At 45.4% G+C, this 16,153-nt stretch overlaps 1 protein-coding gene across 1 annotated transcript in view; it reads left to right on the top strand.

Annotated features, from left to right (window-relative positions):
* Positions 1 to 16,153, top strand: part of LOC145403629 (glutamate receptor ionotropic, kainate 2-like) — a 157,965-nt gene that overhangs the window by 49,582 nt on the left and 92,230 nt on the right. The gene's annotated exons all lie outside the window — the stretch shown is intronic.

The following is a 16,153-nucleotide window of genomic DNA, read 5'->3' as shown; positions in this document are numbered from 1 at the left end:
ACCACACCACAGCCGCAAACGTGCGCGAGTCCTACTATAGTTCTCTGAATCAGCATCGCCATTAGTGCCGCTACCAATAGAATTGAATTTCTCTTCCCTCCTCACCTGTAGTCGTGCCTAAACCAATCAATTTTAAATACTCAGGCGACCTAACCCTACTGATGCTCCGCCCCCTCATTAAGGGGCTTAAAAGCGAGCGGGCGACCTCACTTGCCCCACTTCTCTCCACTCTCCACTTCACCCCAGCTACTACCTGCTCTGCGTCTCTCCTGGTAAATCCGGCCACGCGTTACAACTTTACGCATACAATTACACAAACATATCAGCCCAGCACTCCCACTTCTCACTAAATTCATTACTCACACTTTCATTATGTAACTGTTTATCCATGTAATCGATCTACTCATGCTGTAATACAATGGTCTTGTACAATCTTGAAATCATGCAGTAACTCTGTATTGTTCCAAGTTAATAATCAATGTCCTAGCTATTTCTTCCCAGCACAATTGCGTTTATCTGTCCGTACCATTTGCCTTGGTGTAGCCCCTAGTAAGATATACCCATAACCTACAAACGATACAGTGGTGACCCCAACCTCATAACCACGCCACATTGGTGACATCCCGGAGTGTAGAAAGAACATGGAAAGCATACCACACATCCATCTATCCCTTCCTACATTCACGTACGATATTAACACATGGTTTAATAAGTTGATGCCACGTGACTTGACGATATCAGTGATGACGACAAATTCAGAGCAGTTGTCTGCACTCTCCCAACTCATGCAGCAGCCCTGGTACAGGACGTACTCCTCAAACCACCTACTGGGCACATATATAAAACCCTGAAGTAGAGTCTGTTATGGGCCCTGGGCAAATCAAAGCAGGCACTTCTAATGGAGCTGGATGCAATTCACTCCCAACAGCAACGTCCCTCCGCCCTCCTTGCCCACATTCAAGCCACTCTCAAGGCAGCTGAGGCCAGCTTATCAGATGATCTCCTCCGGCACCGGCTCCTTCAGCTCATGCCAGCAGACTTCTGGCTCCACCTAGCATCCTTGGCCCCTGGCACGTCCCTTGCTGAGTTCATCGAGAGGGTTGTCACTCTATACGAAACTCAACAGCATTACACTAACCAACCAGTAAGTGCACACTCCTCTCTTCCCCCTGTCATAGCCCCCAGTGCTACCCCTAATGAAACAATGGTGTCAGTAAACAGTGTTGGTAACAAAACCGGTTCCATGTCAGAGCTATGTACCCTATTAACAAATTTAACAAATAGAATAGACGAGTTGGAAAGTAACATAAGTGGCTTCACCACTCAGACCCCCAATGTTGCAAATCATCCCCTAGCCCCTCAGAGTTCCAACAGTGCTCCCCTAGTGAACCGTGGTCCTAATCTTCAGCCCCAGATAACAACAAAGGACAATTTTGTGTTATGTACTTATCATAAGCACTTTGGCATGGAAGCCAGACGATGTGCACCACCCTGCATATTCACGGGAAACATGTATGGCGGGAGACAGTCCCCAGTAGTGTCTCCTGCCACACACGCCAACCGCCCCCCGAGGTTCAGCACACCCAAACCCACGACACGTTCCACTGGCTCTAGGGAACTGCTATGGGTTAGAGACATCATCTCCGGCACAAAAGACCTTATTGACACTGGAGCCGCATTCAGTATAGTTCCCCCTACCTCTGACCACAAAACGGCTGAGCAACCTGCATTTGACCTGATAGCAGCAAACGGCACCCCCAAAGCCACATACAGCATGGAACCCCCTACCTCTGACCACAAAACGGCCGAGCAACCTGCATTTCACCTGATAGCAGCAAACGGCACCCCCATAGCCACACACAGCATGGAACCCCGGCACGTGGCACTCGCCCAATCAGTGTCATTAACTTGGCCATTCTTCATCGCAGACTTTAATCAACCCATTAATGGTGTCGACTTCTTGGAGGCACATGACTTGCTCGTGGATACCAGAGGACGGAATCTATATCACAGACCCCCAAACTCGTCCATCAAAGTAACCGGGTGTGCCGGTAATCCACCGCTCATTACGCACCTTCACCAGAATTCCTCATACAATTCCATACTACGCCAGTTTCCCCTCTTGACCTCTCAGTCGCCCAACAACGGCCGTATTGACTGTGGGATAGAGCACTGCTTCATCACTTGCAAATCGCTCTGTTTAGCCCATCCCAGATATCTCCCCCCAGAACGTCTCAAGCAGTGGAAAAGGAGTTTCAGGCGGTGCCCAACGAGAGGATCATTCAGCCGTCATCAAGCTGCTGGGCATCCCCTCTACACATGGTACCGAAAACACAGCAGGGTGAGTGGAGAGCATGTGGGGATTACAGGGCACTGAATGCGATGACAGTTCCCGACAGATATCTCGTTCCCCACATCCAGGATTTCCACCACCAACTGCACAGCCGTCGTGTATTCTCCAAGGTCAGTTTAGTCAAAGCGTTCCACCAAATCCCTGTGGCAGCGAAGGACATCCCCAAGACTGCGGTGACCACCCCCTTTGGTCTTTTTGAATACATAAAGATGAATATCGGCCTCAGAAATGCCGCACAAACGTTCCAGAGATTTATGGACCAGGTTGCCAGGGGGCTAGATTTCGTCATGGTGTGCATCAACGACATCCTCATCGCTTTGGATTCCCATAAGCAGCACAAAACACACCTCCAAATGCTGTTCCAGTGCCTGCAGGACCACGGGCTGTGTGTGCACCCAGCGAAGTGTATCCTCGGTGCAGACGAACTGGATTTCTTGGGCCACGGTATCAGCCACAGGTATCACGTCCCTCCTGCAGAAGGTGGATGCCATTAAGGACTTTCCATGCCCGGCTACACCTTGCAGGCTCAGGGAGTCCTTGGGGATGGTCAATATTATTATCACAGGTTCCTGAGAAATGCCACAACCACACTAGCTCCCATTAACGATCTCCAGAAGGGGATGAAAAAGACATCCTCCAAGCCTCATCAATGGACCGCACAAGCAGACCGTGCCTTTACCACCCTCAAGGGCCACATTGCCACCGCACCCCAACTAGCATACCCATCACCAGATGCCCCCATCACACTCACCACAGACGCCTCTGCCGAAGCTGTGGGGGCAGTCCTACAACAACACGTTAATGGGGCAAACGTGCCTGTCGCATTCTTCAGCCAGTGCCTTAACCTTGCCCAACACAAATACAGTACCTTCGACAGGGAGTTGCTGGCTATATACGAGGCAGTCAGACATTTCAGGCACTTTTTGGAAGGCAGAGAATTCACCATCCTCACTGACCATAAACCCGTTACTTATGCAATGGCCCAGAAAGGAGAAAATTGGTCTCCCAGGGTAGCAAGACAGCTGGCCTTTGTTTTGGAGTTTTCCACTGACATCCAGCATGTCAGTGGGGACGAGAACAAGGTTGTAGATGCTCTGTCCTGTGGAATCACAGCTGTTGGTCCTACACTACCCCCACTAGACCATGCAGCCTTGGCCTGGGAGCAGAAGGACGATCAGGAACTCCGAAAATTGCTGCAGGCTGTGACCTCAGTTCAACTGCAACAGTTTGATGTCACCAGCACACCCAAGAAACTCTGGTGTTACATATCCTGCGGGACAGCACGGCCCTATATTCCCCAACGATTCCGAAGGCAAGTCTTTTGTCATTACCACAACATGGCACACCCAGGCATTCGTGGCAAGCACAGCTTACTTAGCCAGCGAGTGGTATGGCCAGGGATGAGGCGTGACACCACCAACTGGGTCTGAGCATGCATGGCTTATCAGTCTGCAAAAATTCATCGCCACACCAAGACATCACTACAACCGCTGCCCACACCAACTCAACATTTCCATACAGTATACAGTGACATCCTCGGCCCTCTCCCCGGATCTAGGGGTAACCGCTATATCTTAATGTGTATAGATAGAGTGACAAGGTGGGTCGAGGCCAGATGCTCGACGCTACGACTGACCGTGTAGCATATCATTTCCTGGCATCCTGGGTCGCTCGTTTCGGTCCCCTGCAAGTAATCATCACAGACCAGGGCACCCAGTTCGAATCTCAGGCCTGGCAGGACCTCATGGAGTTCCTGGGTGCTACACGCCACAGAACCTCCGCATATCACCCTCAGGCAAAAGGGATGGTTGAGCGCTGCCATCGTCGCCTGAAGGAAGCACTGAGGGCACTTCCCCACCCAGTGAATTGGGTGGCTGCACTGTCAGTCATCCTCCTAAACTTGAGGGTTACTGAGAAGGAGGACATCTGGAATTCCCCGGCGGAGCTAACGTACGGGGAAGGCTTGAGGTTGCCGGGGCAATTCACCCCTCAACCAGGCACCTCAGCCCTGGTTTTCCTCCCAGAGCTCCAGCAGACAACGCAGGCACTATGACCAGTCCCTCCTCGTGCTTGCCAACAACAAACGATGTTCATCCCGCACTCCCTGCCAGACACCGAACAGGTCTTCGTGAGAAGGGGTCAGCGCATTTCACCTCTCCAAACCCCATACGAGGGCCCTTACCCCGTGATCACGAATTCAGAAACAGTTACAATATACAAACAGGAGAAATCATCCACAGTCTCCGCAAACAGAGTCATACCGGCCACACCACAAATCCAGTCACTGACAACACCCCACACGTCATCCCCCAACCTTGACAGCCCACCAACAACATGCACACAACCAACACCTCAAGTCCCTTGCACCAACATCTACATGCTCCACTCACACACATACACACACCCTATACCCTATGTCAGTTCCTACCCTCCGCTACCTGTCGTTACCACACGCGACCCAGGCGTTATACAGTACAGCAAAACACTCCCACTGACGCAAACACTCACTCACTACCACCCACACTTCCGTCCACAAACCCTACCTTGCGCACCGACCCCACAATCACTAACCCAACCTCTCCATCAACCTCACACGATCCTTCCTCTCGCCTTACTTCCCCACCCACCACCCCTCAACCCGTCCTTACGCCTATTTCACCCTTTCCATCAACACCAGCTCCCACCCCACACCAGGTCCATAACACTAACCAACCTCTCCGTCAACCTCAGGCCACCCTAACCCACACTGTCCCACCAGTCCCCACACCCCCCTGTCAATACCCCCCCATACATCAACATCCGTCGCTCCAGTAACCCCTACACTACTCACCACAATCCCACAAACTACATCAGTACCTACCACATTTACCTTCGCACAATCAGGCCAGCTCAGCAAACCACCACAATTTTACACTCCAACATAATCTCACACCAAAAGATCCAGAGCAGATTCTCAGTGTCGTCCCATTCATATGGTACATATTTTTTTGTGTGTATTCTCCCTCATACAAAGACTCATTTGTAAAGGCGGGCATAACTTTCTCATTCATTTGCTCATAATGACTAATCAAATTGTCAAGAAAGTTATGCCCTGCTACGAGTATAGTACTCACGCACAAACTATCACCGTCATGATACTACTGCCATCACTTTCATCACACCCACTCACAACGTTTCAACCTCCCCCTCAACGGACCCGTCCGCGGACGCACGCGCGCACACACGCACACACACGCACACACACGCACACACACGCACACACACACACACACACACACACACGCACACACGCGCACACACGCGCACACACGCGCACACACGCGCACACACGCGCGCACGCGCACGCACGCGCACGCACGCGCACGCGCACGCGCACGCGCACGCGCACGCGCACACGCACACGCACACGCACACGCACACACACACACACACACACACACACACACACACACACACACACACACACACACACATTTTTCCTACTACCAGTCGATTTTCATAAGCTCAGTCCAAATGACTCATGGTGAATGGCTAAGGATGAAATGGACTGGTCAGATGTAGTGAAGCTTCTTTTGCCTTATTTTAGCTGGCTTAGGAGGTTGTGTGGCACCTTTTACTTACAAATGTATTTACAATTTTATACTCCAATAACATATACATTTTTTTTTTTTAAGCTGGTCATCTTTTTCGGTATCGGTCACGTTGTATAAATGTCACACAAGAAAATATTTACATGCTGTATATAGAAAAATGTACTGGTAAGGAATAGGTGTCAGAACGTTAGTGGAGACAGGTTTTAATCCCTTCATTCCGAAGACGTCCATACAATTCTGTTCTTACAGCTGCCAGACGATTTTGTTCAGACTGGGAGAACGATTCTGTAATGAAAGGGATTAATGTGGGCTGTATTAAACCCTTACGTTTTGAAATCACTCTCTAAGTGCTAAATACTGTACATTCATCTAAAGGTAGCAGAAATAAACACACACACACACACACACACACACACACACACACACACACACACACACACGTCATCGTAGAACAGAGGCTAACCTTCTTGGATCAGTGACTTACTTCAGATCCGAAAACTAAATCGTCTGACGCTACCCGGAACAAAACAGAAAATTAACATATCCCAGCCATAAGTTCAAAGTTCAAACAGCCTAGTCAAAATGATGCTGTTGTGAAGTATTTGGCAGGGTGTGAGTTCCCTTCGTGTGTGCAAAAATTATTCTTCCGTGTTGACTCCGTGCCCAAACAACCGAGTCTTTCATGTGTGTAAATTATCAGTGGGACACTCTCACTCTTGTTTTATTCTCTCTCTCTCTCTCTCTCTCTCTCTCTCTCTCTCTCTCTCTCTCTCTCTCTCTCTCTCTCTCTCACACACACACACACACACACACACACACACACACACACACACACACCTCCTACCTATCAATGCATTCGTCTCTCCCCGTCAGCCTGATCCTTCGCCTCACCAAAACAAAATATATGTATGCATGTGAATATCTTTATTATATATCTGTTTATCTATCTACCTGTCTGTTAATCTATTTGTCCGTCCATCTGACTATCGGTCTAAGTTTATCCCTCCATCTAGCTAGCTAGCTAGTTATTTATGTGTCCGTCTCTGTCTGCCAGTCCATCTACCCTGTAATTACCTGATCATCCATTTACGCAAGCACGAGTCTGCCCTTCACTTCTTCATGTTTACCTAACCAAAGTGATTCATGTACCCCTTCACAACAATGACGCCTTGAGTTAATTTCATTCATGCTGTTTCCAGACGATTTTACTCAACTTAGGAGACATGCGAAATGGAGGGGTTAGATGTAGTCTTCACCAGCTTCTCAGTAAGGGAGGATTGTCAAAGCTAAATGAAATCGTCTGAAGCTTTCGGACAGGAGGAGTTAGATTTAGCTTACATAAACCTTGTCTATACGTGGGATTCGTGTAAACCGAACAGAGTCAGGCGTTTATGTTAAGGATAATTCAACCTTCACTTCCCCGTACTTGGCTGTCCAAAGTGATGTATGAACTTTTCAGTCCAGTGACGTATTTATTGTTTTATTGCTGATATGTCCAGACGAGTTTATTCAAACAAGAGAGGTTGTTAGGTATAGCCTCCACTGATCCCACCCAAACGAGAGCTTTTCCGAAGTTCAGTAAAATTGTCTGGAGGTAAGAAGAAAGGTAAAAATTCGTCCTCGTTTTGAAGGGGATATGTGTCTATATATGCAAAAGTCTGACATTCATTTCTTCACGCTTACTTGCCCAAAGTGATTCATTACACAAGGTGACGACTCATTTTCCCTGTTGTCTGCTTCTAACATTTCATCTCATGTGCCGTGACGGATAATAAATTCTATTCTTTTCATCTCCAGACGATTTTAGTTAGCCTGGGATAGCCTTTTTCGAACTGGAAGGGGTTAGATACAGTCTTCATTAACCCGTTCTCTACTCCACGGTTCTGCTAAACTGAGCATAATCGCCTACAGTCATTAAATAATAGACAAATAAATATAAGCAAGTAATTCATAAATATACTGTGTATGCAAATATATAACGTTCCTTTCCCACTTTAATGCAAAAATCTTGTGTAAATTCCTCACGTTTATGCAAAAATCTGACGTCCACTTCCTCACATTTATGCAAAAATCTGACGTCCACTTCCTCGCGTCGATGAAAAAATCTAACCTTCATCTTCTCACAATTATGCAAAAATACAGCGTACACTTCCTCATGTTTGTGCAGAAATACAGCGTACACTTCCTCATGTTTGTGCAAAAATCTAACGTCCACTTCCTGAAAAAAACCTAACCTTCCCTTCCTCACAGTTGTGCAAGAATATAGCGTGCACTTTCCCACGTTAACTGTAAATCTAACTTTCATACCTTTTCGTTTATGCAGAAATTTAAGCTTCACTTCCCTTTCTTACCGACCCAAAGTGATATATTAAATAGGGTCACGACATAGCTTCCCCGGGTTCTACTTTTAACATTTAGCTGTGACAGAAGCATCGTCGTTCTCTCTCACCCCCACATACATTCACTTCCTCCATTCGCTTGTGTTTATGTATGTTTAGCTTCTGTGACCTGTTTTTCTTCATTTTATTACACTCTCTCTCTCTCTCTCTCTCTCTCTCTCTCTCTCTCTCTCTCTCTCTCTTACACAATGATTCGAATTCAAGAGATGTGGGCAATGAAGGAGGATGAGGAATTATAAGAGGGTACTCATAACGAAATAAGGGCTCCGTTATCAGTTAAGATGATGATGATGATTATAGTGGTGGTGGTGTTTGCGGTGATGATGTAGCCTGCTGGTGTGGATGTTGTGGTGGTGTGCATGGTGTGGTGATGGCGGTGTAGTGGTGGTGGTATGGAGGTTGTTGTGGGGATGTTGGTATGGATATTATTGTGATGGTAGTGGTAGTGTTGGTGGTATGGATGTTGTGGTGGTGAGGTGTGGTGGGAATGCAGAAGAAGTAGTGATAGTGAAAAAGGTAAATCAAAGTAGAAAGTAGAGAAAAAAGAAAGTGGGATGAAGGGAAAGTAAGGAAGTGGGTGATGATGATGGAAGAGAATGTCAAGAAGATAACGAGATGAGAGGAAAGAGAACGTTCGGCACACCTCACTAACCCCCTTATCAACTAGGATTTTGATGATGGTAATGGTGGTAATGGTGGTAGTGGTTGTGGTAGTAGTCCTGATTGCTGTGTTGTGGTAGTGATGGCAGTGGTGGTGAAACTTGTGGTATTTATGGTAGTGATAGTGGTGGTTGTGGTAGTTGCGGTAATGGTTGTCTTGGTAGATGTGGTACTTGTGATGATAATGGTTTGTGGTAACTTGATAATTGTTGTGGTGGTTGGAGGGTGATGATGATGATGATGATGATGATGATGATGATGATGATGGTGGTGGTGGTGGTGGTGGTGATGGTGGTGGTGATGGTGGTGGCTCTTGATGGTAGGGATTGTAGTTGTGGTAGTGATAGTGATCGTGCTGGTGATGGTGGCCGTGATGGTAGGCTAATGTTATTAGCTGAGGTGGTGTGGTGACGACGACGAAGCTGATGAGGCCTATTTTTTTTTTTTTTTTTACCAAATGAAGATAAGTATATGCTGTAAGTTTCTCTCTCTCTCTCTCTCTCTCTCTCTCTCTCTCTCTCTCTCTCTCGTAGTGACGTGAGAGTTAACATATGTTTGTTGGTTTAAGGAAAGGGGGGGAGGGGCAGTTATGGTTTTTTTCCTACTTGCGCTTCCTCCTTCCCTCCCCACCCCCTCCCCACTCCCTTCCCCTCCCCTCCCCCTCCAATACCCCTTCCCCACCCACTTCTCCTCCTCTTCCGCATCCCCTCTTCCACTCCCTTTCCTTCCCCCTTCTCCCCTCTCCTTCACTTTTCCGTCCCCCATTCTTCTCATTCAGTGCCATCTCCCATCCCGACCCGTTCCCTCTGTTTTTACTTCCTTCTTCCTTCTCCATCTCTCCTTCCTCTTTTCAACCTCCATTTTTCCCACACCATCCCTTTACTTTTCTTCTCCTCTTCCCTTTCTCCTTCTCCTCCTCCTCCCTTTCCGTCTTCCTAACCCCTCTTTTCTTTCACCATCACCGCCCTCCAATATGTCTTCCCTCAGTCCCTGCTCTTTCCTCCCTTCTTCCCCTCCCCTGTCTCCCCCTCTCCTTCCCCTTTTATCCTTATCCTTGTCCCCTTACCCCTGCTCTCTAACCCCTCCCCCTCCATCACCCTCCTTCCCCCTCCCTTCATCGTACATCCACCTCCCTTCACCTAAATTTGACTCTGTGTGTGTGTGTGTGTGTGTGTATATATATATATATATATATATATATATATATATATATATATATATATATATATATATATATATTTTTTTTTTTCAAATGGAAAAATCTGTTCGAGAAATAAGGTTGAATTAGATATGATTACTTTACGTTAGGTGAATTTATGGTAAGATTAGGTTAGACCTAGATAATGTAGGTTAAGTTTAGGTAGAGTTTAGTTAGGTTAGGTTAATTTAGAATAAGACTAGATTATGTTAAGTTAGTTGATTATGGCTTTGTTTGGATACGTTAATTAATTCATATACTTAGTTAAGGTAAAGTAGCAAAATCTAACTTAAAATTAACATAGATTAAACCAGCCTAACTTAGCCAGCCTAAATTACTGTAAACCAACATAACCCAACATAATTTAACCTTACTTCAGAAACTAACTACAGTCGCGGCGCGCGACACTGAGGTTGTTGTTATCGTTCCCTGGCAACCTACCATTCAAAAGTGCGTCTGATATCGTGTATAATATGAGATGCATGTGATTCGTGTATAATAATATTCGTGTATAATGTATTCGTAGATAATAATATGATTTGTGTATAATTTGATGCGATACCTGATGCACTTTTGAATGGTAGGTTGCCAGGGTACAGTAATGACAACCTCAAAGTCGTGTGCCGCGGCTAGTCATCCCACAAAATGACTGATTTCTCATTCTGCCTGTTGTGTGTGTGTGTATATATATATATATATATATATATATATATATATATATATATATATATATATATATATATATATATATATATAATATAGTCGTCAGGTGGAACAAGGAATGAAAAAAAAGTCCTTGGGCTGAAAGGATAGATATTAGCTGTATATTTCGAGAGGTTCATTCTGAGCTAAATAAACTGCGGGTAGGAAAAAAATAGGAATAGCATCATCACAGTGGAGGAAATGATGGTTGGTGTTTTTAATATCCTGCATTTCTCCTATTGCATTAGCTTTCTTCTCTCTCCTTTCCATTTCTTCTTCTTTCCTTTATCTAGTTTTTCTCTACTTTCCTCTCTTTTCCATTGTTTCCTCTCCCTCCCTCTCCTGCCCTTTGCCAACTTTCATTCTCCCTATCCCTTCCACATCCATCCTTTGTCCTTACCTCCCCTTCACTCCCTTTTCATCCTTTTACTTCCATTTTCCTCCTCTCCTCTCACATTTCCTTCTTTCTCTCTTTCCTCTATTCCCTGTCTACCTACTTCCAATTTATTCGTTCTCCTATCCTCCCTTTTTTTTCCTTTTCCATTCACCACCTTCCATCTACTACCGGGTATCTCTCCTCTAACGTCAGTCTCCCCGTTCCCTTCCCTTGCTCACACCCTCGCTCCTCTCCTCCAACTTGCGACTGAACTCTCATCTTTCCCCCTTCACCTACCTTCCATTCTTTCTCATCTGCACTTCCGTCCCCCCCCCCAGCTCTCTTCTTCCCCCCATTCCCACTCCCCCTCCCATCCACTATTTCTCCTCTTCTCTTCCCCGCTAATTCACTTTCGCCTCCCATTCCCATCCTTCTTTTTCCCTTCATTTAATTCTCCCCCTCCCCTTCCTCCGTCCTCTCTCTCTCTCTCTCTCTCTCTCTCTCTCTCTCTCTCTCTCTCTCTCTCTCTCTCTCTCTCCTCTGACTGTCACCTGGGCACTAGGTCAACCCAGACAGCTCTGACGTGTGTGTGTGTGTGTGTGTGTGTGTGTGTGTATGTGTGTGTGTGTGTGTGTGTGTGTGTGTGTGTGTGTGTGTGTGTGTGTGTGTGTGTGTGTGTGTGTGTGTGTGTGTGTGTGTGTGTGTGTGTGTGTGTGTGTGTGTGTACGTCCATTCGTGTGTGGTCCTTAGTGTATTTACTTCTGTGTGTTTTGTATGTGTGAATTAGTGTGTACATTCTTCTTTGAGTATAGGTTATATTATGCATGTTCTTTGTGTGTAAGCTGTCATGTGTACGGTCTTCTAAGTGTGTGTGTGTGTGTGTGTGTGTGTGTGTGTGTGTGTGTGTGTGTGTGTGTGTGTGTGTGTGTGTGTGACCCAGAGGTATGTTAGGATGTGCGTTAGAATGAAATACGTGTATGACGTGAGTGTGTGTGCGTGTCTGTATGTATGTGCAAGAGTGTGTCACAGCCCAAATTAACTCTCTCTCTCTCTCTCTCTCTCTCTCTCTCTCTCTCTCTCTCTCTCTCTCTCTCTCTCTCTCTCTCTCTCTCTCTCTCTCTCTCTCTCTCTCTCTCTGTATGGATCTATCAATCACTATCTATCTATATATCGATCTTTGTCTATATCTACCTGTCTGTCTATCTATATCGATTTATCTACTTACCTGTCTATACCTATCTATATGTCTGTCTCATTTGCACATTTTCTTCATTCCTTATAATTTTATTCATATTTTCCATACCCATCTACTTTATCTACCTATCTGTCTATCTGCCAATCTGTTTGTCTATCTTTAAATCTATCTGTTTGCCCCTCATATGCATACTTTCAATTTCTCCTTATATAAACTCTCTCTCTCTCTCTCTCTCTCTCTCTCTCTCCCATCCTGACGCTTTTCTCACCTACCCCCGCCTCACCTACCCCCGCCTCATCTATATCATACATCAAGTAACTCGATCAGGATTTTGACATTCATAATATCAGAAATCTATGGTACCATTTAGCCATGTTTGAAGGAGCTGAAGTAGAGAATAACTACAACTTCCGACTCTGGGCATAAGCTTCACAGCCTGTTCACAAGGCCCAGTAGTCCTCCTACATACCACTCACCTCTACTTATTACCACTTCGGCGCTAACACACACCGTCCAAATTGAACACATGCTTGGGCTGTTTCATACAGGACTGGTGTATTGGTATTAGCGGGGGTATTTTTACGTGTCGGCGGGTCTTGTGGTAGATCAGTATAGTCTGATATTATGAAAGTCCGATCCTTAACCTGTTCCCTGCCCCATGAGGATTTGAACCTTGATCAGGTAGGACTGCAGGCTACCTCTCTACTGGCTGAGCCACTAGTATTTTGTTTCTGTAAGGTGTAACTACTGTATATAGGTTCCCAGCGGCACTAATTTTTATTGTATATGCCATAAACACACGCGTTCATAGTCTTATAAACAGACAGACATATACACACACACGTACACTCGCACCAAAAAGTTCTCGAAGCCTGTAAGCACCATACATTTTGAGAAATAGGAGCGAAAGATTTTAGAAATAGCTCTTATGTGTGTAGCAGGTGGTAGCCCTGGTTAACCAATCCCTAGGTGAATGGAAGAGTTGCCAGTGGCTCATATCCCATGCCTGCTGTGTTATTATAACACCGTTTCTCCTTTGTCGCTCAATAGTCATAATTCATGGCCATTATAATGAAGTGCTGAAGTGTCGCAGCGATAAATACATAGATTATTCCACCGTAATCTAACTAGTTAGTTATATCTGACAAGAATATATTACCACAGCATGTACTTTCCCTTAAGCTGGATAAAATAATTTGGCGTTAGCCTACGCGATGTTACTTATGTATCGTAATTATTAAATTATATTAGGATGTCGGCTTATGGGAATGGCCAATGATATACAGTAGGTGTGGTGCGTGTTTCCTCCAAGCAGCTCATCTACTCGGATGCAATGCTCAGCATTGTCTTGAAACGCATATTATACACAGCGGTTGCTTCATGGAGGTCGGGTATCCACATCTGGCACCTCACCTCTCTGTGGTTGCACATTTATTGCTAACTCTTCATTTTCATAGATTAATAGTGATACTAGGAGTATCAAAAACAAACTGTCACAGAAATACATTTTTCGGTTTCAGGAATATGTTTTGACACAATTTACTTCATCAGACGTTATTAATATATCGATATGCACTAGACATTACTGTCATGGCTTGGAAATGTCATCAGAATCAGGCATACCAGCCATTTCCAGATTACTAGCTATGTGACGCTCATTTTCACATCCATCGTGGCCCGAGCTTCGACAGCTTTTTGGTGAGACTGTACATTTAATTTCCTATTATTATTTTTTGTATGCTCTTGGAATGATGATGTGCTGGGAATATATAGTCTCTCTCTCTCTCTCTCTCTCTCTCTCTCTCTCTCTCTCTCTCTCTCTCTTTGACCTCCCACTTGGCTCGTAAGATGATGGACGAACCGACACTTAAGTGATGTTTGATTGCTTTTAGAGTGGCACCCTTGTTTGCGTGTTTGTTTGTGTTTGTACATGCAGTCACCCATGTTTGCTTTGTGTGTGTGTGTGTGTGTGTGTGTGTGTGTGTGTGTGTGTGTGTGTGTGTGTGTGTGTGTGTGTGTACGGGTGACTTTGTGTGTGTGTGTGTGTGTGTGTTTATGTGTACGGGTGACTTTACACTCCCTCTTCTGTCTTTCTTTCCTTCATTCTTTCCTCTTCCTTCTGCCTGTGGGTGACTCTACACTGAGTGACAAGCCAAATGGTTTCCTGAACACCAAGAAACCATTTACTACGCTGGGTGGTAACCATATAACCAAATTTTGGCGCCTGGTGGTTTAGTGGGTAATTCTTGCACTCCAATCGGATTGACTCGGTGAAGGTTTATATCCAAGGGATGGTTGGGGTTGATTGTTCAAGTAATGCCACTCAGGGATGAGTGAGGCTGGTCAGTCTCATCTTAAATGTCGGGACCAACTGCCCAGCCCCGGGCTCCTACGCTCCTCATGGGGCAATGTAGGATTGGATGATGGATGGATGGATGGATGTTTGAGTGTATGTATTTGTGTGTGTGTGTGTGTGTGTGTGTGTGTGTGTGTGTGTGTGTGTGTGTGTAATTCACCGGGTCGGTCAGGATCACTTGATGGTCGTGATCGTCAGCTTTTACTCTCCCGGAAGGGAGCTGAGATCTCATATAGTCCGATCTAAGGGCAAGGCTGTGACCTACACACACGCACACACCCGTCCCCTTGCTCGAGGGGGACAGTAACCAGCCACTTCGTCAGTGAAACTTTTCGCAACCTGAGCGAGGCGCGTACTCCCGTCCACCAGTTGGCAAGCGAGAACGTTACCACTGCACCAGCGAGCGGTGTGTGTGTGTGTGTGTGTGTGTGTGTGTGTGTGTGTGTGTGTGTTTACCGTCTCATCGTAGCCAAAAAAAAAAAAAAATCATTTGAAACACTTTAGGGTTTCCTGAATTGACGCTCACTATGATGACGTTTCTTTTATTTTCGCCTACCTAGCGAGGCGATATTTAAATTGCTTTCGTTTGTGTGTGTCTAGCTCTTCCCCAAAAAATCTTCAAATCAAGTGGGCAAATTGTAACCAAACTTTGTGGGCAGTATCTAGGGATATATGGCTTGTTTATTAATAATTTTGACAAAGCTGCGATGATATGCCTCCGGTTGCCATAGGATTTTACAAGAAATAATACCATACAACTTTCTCTTTTAGCTTGCCATTGTTCGTTTTCTATCATACCCTCAGTGAAGAGAACGGCTATAAGGGTTAACTATTAGAAATACTTCAAAGGCCTGTTATACTCAATTACCTTCAGTATAATAGCCCTTACTTCAGGCTCCTCAATGCTAGCGTGATATTTAACTTTGTATAGGTAAACAGCGAAATTCTAAGTGTTTGTCGATTTTGGCAAAGCCACTTTGATATACCTCCGATTGTCAGATGATGACTAACTTGGTTTTTTTTAGTGACTGTGGGCAATACGCATTCGTGGGCGAATGCATTGGCTTTTATGTTGTTATTTCTTGGCGATTTTATCCAGCTTAGGACTGACTTTCGTAACACGAGGGATACTGTATATATTGCTTTCTTAAACCCCTGCAAAACCAAAGGTCTTCCCAAAGTGGAACTAGCATTGCATAGGAATAGGGAGAATGATTAGGAATACATGAATTCGTGGGTTCAGATGGTTGAAATTATGTGGTTTTCATCGTGCTAAAAAAATAAAATAAAATAAAATAAATAAATAAATAATGAAGTATAG

This window comes from Coenobita brevimanus, chromosome 61 (genome assembly GCF_032717465.1).
Source record: "Coenobita brevimanus isolate Jiangsu-jjx chromosome 61, ASM3271746v2, whole genome shotgun sequence".
Lineage (NCBI taxonomy): Eukaryota > Metazoa > Arthropoda > Malacostraca > Decapoda > Coenobitidae > Coenobita > Coenobita brevimanus.
This window is presented reverse-complemented; position numbering and strand designations above follow the sequence as displayed.